Genomic DNA, 12,464 nt, shown 5'->3' on the forward strand with positions numbered 1-12,464 from the left:
AAAGATAAAGGTAAAAAAGATAGAGTGAGAAGGGAAGTCTCAAGCCTGGATGGAGGAAAGAGGCAAAGGGATAGACAGACAGATGTGATTGTCCTAATAGAAGTTAGCTCTCCTGTCCTTTCCCGTTTGGAGGCTCTCCCGTGCTGCTGAAAGGTAGGGATGGTGCCTTTTCAGGAGCAAGCTAACAGCTTCACAGAGGTGCACTTAAAAAGCAATGAGAACATCCCTGTGTGGAAGGTGTGCTGATGGGGAGAGGTGGTCAGTGCAGGTAGAGACGAGGTAAACAGCACAGAGCTTCCCTCCAAGGGTGTTTCCCATTCCATGCCTTGGAGGCAGCTTCATCACTCCAGGCTGTTGACTCACCCTGACAGTTCTGGATGCGTAACCTCATCATCCTCTCAGCAGAAAGACATTTCTGTCTCCATCCCCCCAAAAAAAAGAGGAGAAGATTTGAGGAGGCTAAAGGAAAAATCGCTGTGTGGCTTCCCTAAAGGAGGTGAAGACAAGGAGGTGATCATCAGCCTTCTCTTATCATCTGATGGGGCTTGAGCGAACATTGTTCAAAACGGGTGGACAAATAGCAGTGCTTTAACTCCAGGATAACCCACTCAGAAAAACTGGCTGAGATCCTTGTGTAGCTGAGAGCAGCTTGAGACCTGGCCAGCCCGGGCAGGGTATTTTGTTGTTGCTGTTTAAAAATGATCTTCATTAAGACCGGAAGTCGGGCAAAGTTCCCCTCTTCTGGTCAGGCCAGCACGCTCTTCTGCTCTTGCTAATACTGAGGGAGGGAGATGTGGGGGGTGGGGGAGGGTGGTGGTGTGGAAAGAAACCTAAGAAACCTCAGAAAATAAAACTTATTTGGCACTGCTGATTAAATCCAGTTTGTGTTTCATTGTGAGCGCTGCATTTGCTCAAGGTTTATTCAGTCCTGGTCTCTTCCATCCACATAAGGTTTGTTTTAATGACCATGGAGTTATATGAATCTATTAATTTCTTTCTTTTTATTTTTTTTCCTGAAGGTTTCATAATAACAATTCCTGGTGGGGTTTTGGGGTTTTTTTTTGTTTCTTTTTTCCTTTTTTTTTATTCATACAGCACTTTACAGCCATGAGTCTGGAAATGCATTGCAAACGGGCAATTAGTGTCAGCCCTGGGCTGAAGGTTGCAGATTCCAAGCAAGATGATTCCTAAAGAGCAAAGCCAGCAGCAGGCATTCCTCTGGATCTTAAAATAAATAAATAAAATGGATCTAAAGCTTGAGAAACCTCCCCCCAGGCCTGCTCAGCCAAGGACAAATTAACAAGAGAAGGGCCACGAGGATGATTAGAGGGCTGCAGCACCTCTCCTACGAGAGGGGATTGGACGTGGCACTTGATGCCATGGTTTAGTGGTCGTGAGGTCTTAGGTGACGGGTTGGACTTGATGATCTTTGAGGTCTTTTCCAACCTTATTGATTCTATGATTCTATGAGGACAGACTGAGGGAGTTGGGGCTGTTCTGTCTGGAGAAGAGAAGGCTCTAAGGAGACCAGATTGTGGCCTTCCAGTATCTTAAGGGGGCCTACAAAGAAATCTGGGGAAGGACTTTTTTAGGGTGTCAGGTAGTGACAGGACTGGGGGAAATGGAGAAAAAAACTAGAAATGGGTAGATGTAGATTGGATGTTAGGAAGGAGTTCTTCACCATGAGGGTGGTGAGACACTGGAACAGGTTGCCCAGGGAGGTGATACAGCCCCCATCCCTGGTTTTTAAGGCCAGGCTGGATGTGGCTCTGAGCAATCTGATGTAGTGTGAGGTGTCCCTGCCCATGGCAGGGGGGTTGGAACTAGGTGATCCTTGAGGTCCCTTCCAACCCTAACAATTTTAAGATTCTGTGATTCTAAATGCATAGCATCTCATTCAGCAAGGAATTGTGGAGCACAGAGAAGGGATTGAGTGACACAAGGACTCACCATCACTCACCAGGCAAGCTCGTGTTGTAGACAAGCAGGAGTCATCAGTCATCTGCCCTCAGGAGAAATGATTCTGCAAAACCTCCAGGTCTCCTGGTCCACTGCTTGCCTGTAAATAGGCAAAGTCCTTGGGAGATGCAGTCTCCTACCACCAACCCTGGAATGCTGACAGATGCTCATGGCATCTGTTGTAGAAGTGTGGTGGCCCAGGATAGGCAGACAAAGGGAGGGTAGCAGGGATGTATTGACCCACATGGGTGGTGTCTTCTGAAAAAGAGAAGGAGGAAGAGAAGTGTTTCAGTAATTCAAGACTTCAGTGAGGAGGCTGCAACACTTATATCCCAAACCCAGTGCTGTGGACACCCACTCCAAGGAGAGGCTGATGGTCACATGTTTAGAGGTTCCCTTTTTTTGACAAGACCTTGTGATTAATTTTTTTTTCCTCTCCAAGTGTTTTAATGGAGAAATCTGAAAAGATTGAAGCTTGGAGTTGGAAAACAGTAAGATATTATTTGAGGCAAATCTCTAACCCTTTACTTGGGTTCTGTGAGAAGCAAGACCAAAATGTTATATGCAGGGGAATATTAAAATATTGTGCCTAGATTGAGGTTCCAAAGACACATGACTGCCTGCTGCCTCCTCAGATACCTGCCCCATTCCCTGATGCACTTGACTGGATGGGCTTCTGCAAACGAGAGGCTGTGGTTGTGCTCAGCCACAGCTGCTGCCAGAAATACGGTGTGCATATGTTCAGCCCTTGTTGGAGCTGCTGGACAAAAGTCAAAAGCCCTGCAAAAGCCTCTGCAGCCTGCTCTGGGTCCACTTTCTTTAGCAGGGAGCTGGGAGTAGATCTTTGAGGTCTCTTCCAACCTTGGTGATTCTGTGATTCTGTGACTAGATGATCTCCAGAGGTCCTTTCCAATCCCCACCACACTGAGATTCTGCATGGCTCTCAACCTTTCTATTGGGCCCAGCCCATGCCAGGCTGGATCATCCCAGGATTCCTGTTCACAGATGGTGCTCCCAAGCCTCTGCCCACTGACAGGCCACCCAAGAGCCACAGAGTAGCAGCTGAGGTGGTGCTGGACATGTGTGCTGGGTAATGGCAGACAGCTGGGAGGAGCCAACAGCAGGTACAGGACATGGGATGGGGCAAGATCAGAACCAGCCAGAGCGAGCTGCCCCCCATATTTCACTTTTCTACTGATCCTCAGAAACCTGCCTAGAGATCATTCCACAGGAGCAACACGTGGATCTAATTCTCTAGTGCCAGTTATCCACATAAATCCTGGAGCCCTGACACAGCCTTTTCATCATTTAACTGGAGTTTGTGGGCAAGAAGAAGAGGAGGGAGCATAAGCTGGGAGGGAGAGATGTGTCTCAGAAGCAGGCACAGCTCCTCTTTCCTCATGGCCTTTCTCCTCCTTAATAATCCTCTCTCTATTTCATGTACCAGCTGATAACATGTGGGTCCTATTTCCCCCACCCCTCCCCACATCTGAGCTAGATGGCAGATAAAGCTGTCCTGCCATCTGAGGCATGTTTGCAACTGCTCTTGATTAAAAGAGAGAGAGGGGGAAAAAAAACCTTGCTGTAATGAGTCCAAGGCTAGGGAGGGCTCCCCATGCCACCACAACGTGCCTGGGGTGGCCAGGCTCAGGCTTCGTGGTGCTTGTGCTTGGAGCTGATTCTCTTCTGCCTTCAACCTTCTGCCCCTAGTTTCAAGTTCAGTGGCACAGGGAATATTTTGCCTTTAATTGTCTCCTTAAGAAATAAAAATGCATTAAATAATTTCAGGGAATTAGGAATAAATCCCTGTGTTTTGGGGTAGATTTTGAGAGGGGAAGAGTGTTTCATCCTAAATAATTTTTTAGTGTGGAAAATGGGTTTTGGTTGATTTTTGTTGTTGATGTTGTTTGAAAGACTAGAAACATAAGCCTGAAATTCTGCAACTTTAAAATGAATAGGGAGGGATTAATGAAGCAAAACTTCTTCTCCTTTTCTTTTGGGGGTTAGAATTAATACAAACGATTTGGATAGTGGGGGTGGGATACAGCAGAAAGAAAAAATACCTGGTCAAGTGGAGTAACAGCAAAAATATCAGCCCAAACTGGGGACCTTTTCACCATGAGATGTTTCTGCTGATACTTGTAATATAAAAATGTAGGAAGTTTGAAATGGACCCTGAAGAAGATTTCTATTTCTTCAGACAACTCTGTTGCCAGAGTTGCCGGCAGGGAGTACTGTCCTCCAGGTTTGGTTGGAAGCTGGGGGCAAGGATGGGGCCAAAAGCAAGAGAGCAAAAGGACTCACATCTCCTGTGCCATGGACAAACACTTCATTATCCAGAGCTTCCAGCACTTCTAGGTGGCTTTCAGTTGCTGCAAGTCCATGAAGTTCTTCTTTCCTAACAATAAAAAACAGGGAAAGACCAAAACTTCAGTGAAGGGCCCAGGACCAGTTTTGGCCTGAATTCACCTCCCAACACCATCAATAGTATTTTGCTTCACACATTCATTTATCTACCAATTCACTTGAGCAGATGATAGCCTACATTTCCAGCCTTCCTCTTGCATTGCCCTCCACCAGCTGTATCAAGCCCTCCACAGGTTTTCTGTGGTTCAAGCTGCTTTGCTGCCCTCCTCATTGAGGGCTTGGAAGGTGCTGCCATCCAGCCCTGTGCCAGGTCTCTGAGACTCATTCCTGTGCCTTGGGTAGGTGCCGATGCTCCACCTGGAAGAACAGCCCCTGCTAAGCCCTGTGGTTTGGAATGATCCTGCAGCAGACTGGGAAATCTCAGTTAATTCGATTAGAGAGCAGGTCCTGCTCTTTGAAGCTGCACAGGCTGGAGCTTAGGAGAAGTGAAGAGTGAAGAAAAACACTAAAGGAGAAAAGATACTGCGAGGGAAAGAGATGGTGAATGGCAAGAAGGGAGTTAAGGAGAGCCAGAAACTCGAGTTGGAGAAATGTTGATTTTATTTAGCATTAATTGCAGGAATGAGCCTATAAAGTGCGGTCAAAAATTATTAAGTACCACTATGCAATGCCAGCTTTGTGCCAGCCATCCCCACCAAACAGGTGTATTATTCCTAGGTCCCTAGGTAGGAATAAATAACTGCTTTTCCACATTTTTATTTTTCATTTTTTATGATGGCATTTCATTATTTTTTACTGCCATATTGTTATGGCTCCAATTCCCCCAGAACAGGCTTGGAGATCCGCAGGCGAGGGGAGGCGTGGGGCGTGCTCCTATGCATGCATGCATGGGTTGGCACCTGTGAGCTGTGGGACCTGGGTGAGGTGTCTCAGAACACAGCATCCCAGAGGAGCATGCAAAGCCTGATCCCCCTCCCACAGGTCAAAACATGGTCTCGCTTGTGGTCAGAGCTCTGACAGCAGTGTCCAGACAAAGAGAGAAAGGAAAATTGCAGCCATGATCATAAGATGCTCTGCACCATGCCAGGGAACCACTCAGCAAATCCAGAGGGAACAACTGCAACAGGTTGTCCAAGTTACCTTTCCTGAGAGAGGGACTGCCCTGGGACAGGACATTTTAGAGGGCATCACCCTGATTCAAGCATTGGTTTCATCTCAGCCCATTTATCTTGGGTTTCCCTGAGCTGTCCCATCCACCTCTCACTCTGTTGTGCATGTGGTGAGACTAGAAAAGGAAAATACAACCTGGATTCCACTCCACTCTCAGTTTTCCACTCATGCTCTTCCCAGCATCACTTCAGGCAGACTGGTAGTGCCTGAGTTAAGAACAACAAGGGCAGTTCACGTTTTTCCTGAGCATTTTGGGGCTTGTTTTATCTAGTCTCTCACTTCTCAGAAGGAGACTCAGCAGGGAGATAAGCACTGGATGCATTTTCCTAGCAGTGCCTCTTGCCTCAGAGGAGGCCACCAAAGATGTTGGGGGAAGCAATGATTCCCTGGTAATGCTTCAGTCCAGGCTGTGACCTGGAACCGTGGGCTCTGCAAATATGCATAAATCTTGAGCTCACGTCCAAATCACTGCAAGGTTCAGTGAGAACAGCAAAACTGCCTGTGAATCTAACCTAAGCTTTAATCCAGCTCCAGCATGATTTATGAGCTCAGGTGGAAACCAGGAAACATGATGGCTTCAGCCCCAAAGCGGGGCTGGAGGACCAGCAACTACCCCAGCCCAGAGGTGTATGCATGCGGTGAAGAGCTGGGACAACCAGAAGTAGAGATGAAATTAAACACCACAAGCACCAAGTCTTCAAACCCTCTTCACTGTGTCTTGAGTACACATAGCTGACACACAAACCGGTGTCCTGCTCACGTCAGAGACAAGGAATTAAACACATCAAAGAACAATAAAGATAAGCAAGCAATAAAGCTATGTTTCCTGATCGAAAAAGCAGCAATTTGGTGGCTTCAGCATTTGTGAAGAGCACTTCCCTCTGCAGCAGTGCTAAGGTATTCCAGGACATTTATAATGTTTTTTTTAACATTTATTTCCCTATCAAGATATTATTCTAGACAGTAGGAGACACAATTGTTATTTCCTACCCACCCAGCTCCCCCCCCCAAAACAAAGAGAAAAAGAGGAAAGGGAGAAGGATGCAGCCTGAAGGACCTCATTTTCTAGGGAAGAACAGGGAAAGATGCTTCTGTTCTCTGCTGACAAAGATCCCCCCCAGCCAGAAGCAGGAATGATTACCTCTACAGAGCCTTTCCTTCTCCTTTCTCTGACCCTTGTTATCTATCTATTAGCTCGGAAAAACTGATCCCAATACCCTTTATCAAGGTCCCAGGTGATGTGACCAAGAAGACTTTTGACCAGTCTGGGTACCAACACTGCATATCACAAGTAACCTCCACACCATCGTTTGCATTCAGCCTTGTATTTTGAGTCTCTCTAATAGCTTAGCTGAGAAACTGGGAAGTGGGGAGGGAAAGGATGGGTGAAGGAGGGGGATTTCTGCAACATTACCCTATTGAGAGGCAGCCACCAGGAGCTGCTCAACTCCTAGTCTGTAGTTTCTAACCCATGCTGACGTGGGCTCATGGCTGTGGCGTCTGAATCCCATCCTGGTGCCAAGTTCATCTTTTTTCCAGTACTTGGCACCCTCTCCCATGTGTGTGTAAATCTCCAAAGGGAAACACTGCATCACAGGCTGTGACCAAAAAGGTAATCTCAGGAGGCACATTACAGCAACACCTGCAATGTGCTGCAGCTTTTCCAGCCCAGACTCTCAAGGCTGTGGCACAGGGCTTCCACCAGCACCTCCAGGCCCTGCAGACAGCCCTGAGCTAATTAACCACAACACAGATGGTTTATGCCACCCCACAGGTTTGGGGGTCAGGAGGCAATGGGAAACATGTCACCCAACCAGTGACACTGGGGGAGCAGAGAAGGTGAAGATGCAACACCCAGCTCAGTGTGGGAGGGGCTGGTGGAAAGGGCATGCATCATGTCAAGACAGAGATGTTAAGAGCAATCAAGGTGCCAAGGAATGGGAAAGCTGAATTCTCTGGAGACATTCAAAAGCCAGCTGGACACATCCCTGTGCAACCTGATCTGGGGAACCCACTTTAGCAGTGGGGTTGAACCAGATGATCTCAAGAGGTCCCTTCCAACCCCCACCATTCTCTGATGCTGTGAATCTCTGCTTCCTGGTTAGGTAGCACCCAGAATCACAAATTCTCATTTGCTACTTCCAAGCTCAACTTCAGCTGCATTTTTCTTTCATTGCTTTATGCTCGTGGTGAGCAAGCACTGTCACTATAGGAAAGCTGAAAACCCAAGTCCTTGCAGCTTTTCCCAGTGCCCCCCATCTCTGCTGGGTGCTGTGCAAAGGAAGCTGGAGGTGAACAACCCTTTCTGACAGCAGTGCTGTGAACATCATGCTTCCCTGACTCTGGGATCATTATCAACCTACCTCATCTGCTCTGTGCCCCTCTAAAACCTCTGGTGTATTTACCAGGCTCATGACACAGCCACCTTTGCCTTCAGAAGGCTTAGACCAGCTGGAGATGCTCAGAACAACATCCCTGATTCTGAGTTTAATTCACTGCAGAAGTAAGAAGCTAATGACTTTACTTTTATACCACACCACTTTCTTTAGGCAGAAAAACCTAAGGCAGTCTCCTAGATTTTCATAGCTATTTATCATCCCAGCATCAGTAACTGTAACATGGCCATAGATGTCACAAAAAGCCACCTGACCTCATCCCTCTCTGCTCAAGCCTTAGGCCTGTCCTAGTCTGATCAAGGCAAAACCATCATTCAGAAGGTTCATTCTCTCACTTTCTTTCAGTGCAAAACCAGAGAGACTCCTGTCTGCTCTCATAGGAAAAAACAACCTTGCACTGAAAGGGTTTATGCGGGACCTCTCTTGTAAATGCAATTAGATTAGTAACAAAGTTTTTGCCTTTATATATATATATATATATGTTTTGAGTGAAAGAAAGAGTGTGACAAGGAACCAGGAGTCTGTCTGCCATGGAATATTCCTGCAGTACTTGGGGCTGTGGTTTATTTTACTAGTGGTGACTAGTTCAAGCCACATTTAGTCAATAAATATGAGATATGAGGTCACTCCACCATTTAGCTGTTACCCTGTCTACATATTTCACAGCTGGGTAGTAACCTTTTAACTAGCGTCTACCTCGGTGGGGAGTCTCCATAAAAAAAGAGCCAGGATCCATTGGTCGTGGTGGGGGATCAAGACATAAGAGCAACATGTAGATTTCTGAGCAGGCTGAGGGGGAGAAAGGGAAAGGCAAGGGACTTTCTTTCACTTTCTTTCCCCGGTTTCCAGGGTCATAGCACCCAGCCGAGGAGCAGGAGGCTCCAAGCAGGCCCTGCACCTTCACACAGGTGATGAAGCAGCACATCCCACGTGCTGAGTTTTGCAGGGAATTGCCCTGTCTTTTACAGAGAAATGGGCCAAAAGGCAAATTTCCTCCAGTTTCCAGCTTTACAGAACAAAACTGTCCGAGGCAAACATTTCCAAGGGGTTAGTTTCTCCTTTTATCCACATCTTATAGGATTTAATAGATTCTCAGCTTTTTTAAAAGGTTAGTTCTCCCTTTACCGAGTCTGTAGCCTTTACTCATTGCCTTTGTTTTGCTTTGGGCTGAGGAGGACCCTTCTCTGCTTTCTGAGCTGGTAACTCTGGGCTAAGGTCTGGTCAAGGTGGAGAATCTCTGAGTCCAGCATTAAGCCCTCACACCAGAACAGGATGCAACAAGAATAAACTTTCTGTGATGGTCCCAAATATAAGCAGGCTGCATCCTCAGACCTGCCCTTGCCTTGATTTGAAACCTCCAAGGTTTGGAGTACAGGGATCTTCTGTAACCCTAGCTTATGACCACCTCACTCCATCACTGGCATGATCCCACACAGAGCTCAGCCTCACAGACAGTGGCAGCAATCCACAAGAAAGCACAGAGTGTGAGAAGGGACCTGGGCCAAGTCACCTGGCCTGGCTCCAGCAAGGTATTGAGGTATCTAACAAATGAAACACATGAGTGGATGTAGCAAGAAGCGGGCAGGGAGGAGAAAGCAAACCCATGAGTAAAAGAGGCCACACTAGGGAAGCCAGCTGTGGGCCAGGCCAGGGGCTGTGTTGCTTCACACTAGCTCTGCCCATCGTGCTGGTGTACGTGCGCTGGAGACACACAGAGATCCAGGACCTCAGCTGGCCTCATCCTTCCCTGCAAACTCCGGTACCTGCAATGCAACCACCAACAGTGAGCCCAGGGAAAGGGGGGAGATGAATCCACCCTGCAGAGCAAGGTGCTAACAGTCCCCTCCAAGGTGCTAAACAGTCCTTTCCAAGCATTGCACACAATCTCCAAGAGGAGAGCCAGGAAAGCAGCAGCTCGGCACTGCTGGCAGGGTCACAGCGATGGCTGGGGTGAGTGCCCAGCTCCTGCCCTCGGCACGCCGGGAATCCCAGCCTGGCTCTCCCTTCCCCAACGTCATGGCTGGGACTCAGCACCAGCAGACACGGCTTCGGCGCCAGCAGACGTGGCCAGCTCCTCCCAGGTCAGCTGGAGCCTCCAAAATCAGAACCTCTTCTGTCAGCTGCCTTTTTAGAAGGGCTATAAAACCACGAGTCCATGGACAAGTCTGTCAGATGTTGGCTGGCATCAGCTTCTGTCACCTTCATCACCACCTCCCTGGTTCCTGCACATGTGTGCTCCCAGCTACCTCCATCTCCAGAACCACCATCTCAGAAACAGCACCCCTCAGATGGAAAAGTGGCCATGGAAAGATGGACTTAGAGCAACTCCAGCTCAGATGGACATGCCCAAGCAAAACAGGGCACAAGTGAGGCAATGAAATGCTCTCTCTTGGAGACTCCCCATGCTGATGATGTTTGGTGGCATAAACATCAACAACACAGGGCTGTGGCTGGACACCACTCACCAAACCCTCCTCACCAACCACTGCCACAGCCCTCAGCCCCTCACAGGGGGCAGCTGTGCCACAGGCTATTATCAGACACCACTAATAACGTGGACACTTGTAATGCTGGGCCTGGTGACAAGAACAACATGAAATAACACTGCACCCACCCACTGAGAACACCAAGTGTGTCACACTCCTTGGTGTCATGTGTTTAAAAATATCTCTACTCATAGTTTCTCCTTTTTTTTTTCCCCCTTTTTCCCTTTTATTTCCATATTTATTTATTTATTTTACATGCCTGACTTGGCCAGGTGGAAAAAGTTTGCATCAGAGCTGAGGATGGTGATGGGTGTCTGCTTGTTTTATATTAAAGAGAAGGAAAAGGAGTCCAAAAAAAAAAAGAAAGTTTGCAATTATATGTTCTTTGAGGAAAGGTGTGGCCATTGGCATGGAGAGAGGCTTCAGCCTAAACCACACAGACAGATGCTCAGGGAGGTGGCTTTCGTGGCCAGTGGAAATACACAAACAGGGGCAGCCTGCAGCTGAGATTTTATGGGAGCAAAGGGATTAGAAGCTAATTGAAAGGCTGAAGAAGAATTTGGTCCTCCTGAGAGCTTCCACTTGGTGTTAATCACTCTGCCCAAAGCTGCAGAAGAAGTTGGCAGCTCAGGGTGACAGCGCTTGGGTCCTCATCCAGATCCACAGGCGCTCACTGCAGTGGGGCTGGTGGCTGTGGCTATCCCAAGCAGCAGGTCTCCGCAGGAGGCTAAAGCTGCCTGAGCCCTGACTAGCCAAAACCAGCAGCACACCAAAGGCCATGCCCTGCAGAAACACTTTTTCTACTCTTTTACTGTCTGCAATTATCTTTTCCTTTAAAAAAATAAGCACTGAGATTAGCATAGGTCACACAGGAAGGCATTCAGATGGGTCTTGAAAGTCTCCAGAGGAGACTCCACTACCTCTCTGGGGAGCCTGTTCCAGTGCTCTGTGACACTCACAGTAAAGTTCTTCCTCATGTTGAAGTGGAACTTCCTGTGCTGTAGTTTCCATCCACTGTCCCTTGTCCTATCACAGGGCACAAGTGAACAGAGGCTGTCCCTGTCCCTTCCTTCCTGACCCCCAGCCCTCAGATATTTATAAACATTTATTAAATCCCCTCTCAGTCTTCTCTTCTCCAGACTAAGCAGCCCCAGGTCTCTCAGCCTTTCCTCATCAGGCAGTGCTCCAGTCCCTTAATCATCCTTGTAGCCCTCCCTTGGACTCTCTCAAACAGATCCCTCGCCCTCTTGAACTTCCAGTGTCCATCACAAGAAAACATACTAGAAATTAATGGCTGAAACAGTCCCAGCTTGAAGCCTTTACACTTCACTGGGTTAGGTTTTGAGGTTTGGTTGGTTGGATTTTTTTTCCCAAGCATAACCACACAACAGCCACCTAAAAATACTTCAGTGGTGCTGAGGTAGTCATGTCACTATTTGGGACGTGCCAAGCCATGGGAGATCCATTATGGCCATAGCTGCACTGCTCATGCAAACCCGCTGGCAGAAAACACATCCCTGAGCCCTCCAGAGCTGTGGCTGGAGCCCAGCTCCACCAGAACTCTTCAATTCACCAAGTCCACACAACTCCACCTCACCCAACAGGCATAAAAGCACCAAGAGCTGGACAGTGCTGTTTCTGTCCTCTCTTCAGCCTAATTTAATCGTGCAGAAAAATGAGTTTTGAGCTATTTTGGATTCTATTTCCAGGATGGGAAAAGGACAACAACAATGCAATGGGAGGCCTCAAGCTTAAAATTTCTCCCCCTTTTTTTTTTTTTTCCCCTGCTTGCTTTCTTCCACAATAGCAGGGCTGAGACACCAAATCAAATTGCTGGCCTGTAACACATGGCTGCTGCAGGGTAGGAAAAAAGCAACTGAGTGGTGCCTACAATTGCCATGTTGTGGCTTTCGGGAGGCTCTGCTGCTGAGCTAATTTGGTGCAGTTTCCTGTTTTCCTATAGCAGATACAAGGAGAGAAGGGAGATGCAGCTAATCTGAGCTCCTCAAGATTGCAGCTTTTGTGCTCCTGTGCTGAAAAGCTCAGTGCAATGTGATCAGAGCCCCAGCTCAAGCCCATGCTTAAT

General features: G+C 47.8%; 1 long non-coding RNA gene across 1 annotated transcript in view; it reads right to left on the reverse strand.

The window, feature by feature from the left end:
* Positions 1–2,136: 2,136 nt before the first annotated feature.
* The window catches only part of LOC137447795 (uncharacterized), a 30,522-nt gene continuing 20,194 nt past the window's right edge, over positions 2,137–12,464 (reverse strand). Inside the window, exons 2-3 of the long non-coding RNA XR_010988930.1 lie at positions 4,264–4,357; positions 2,137–2,217 (exon numbers count right to left, since the gene is read on the reverse strand). This is a non-coding gene — a long non-coding RNA (uncharacterized lncRNA). The remainder of the gene's footprint in view (positions 2,218–4,263; positions 4,358–12,464) is intronic.

The sequence above is a fragment of the Melanerpes formicivorus genome, unplaced genomic scaffold, assembly GCF_026170545.1.
Source record: "Melanerpes formicivorus ecotype bairdi unplaced genomic scaffold, bMelFor1.0.p_v2 SCAF_21, whole genome shotgun sequence".
NCBI lineage: Eukaryota > Metazoa > Chordata > Aves > Piciformes > Picidae > Melanerpes > Melanerpes formicivorus.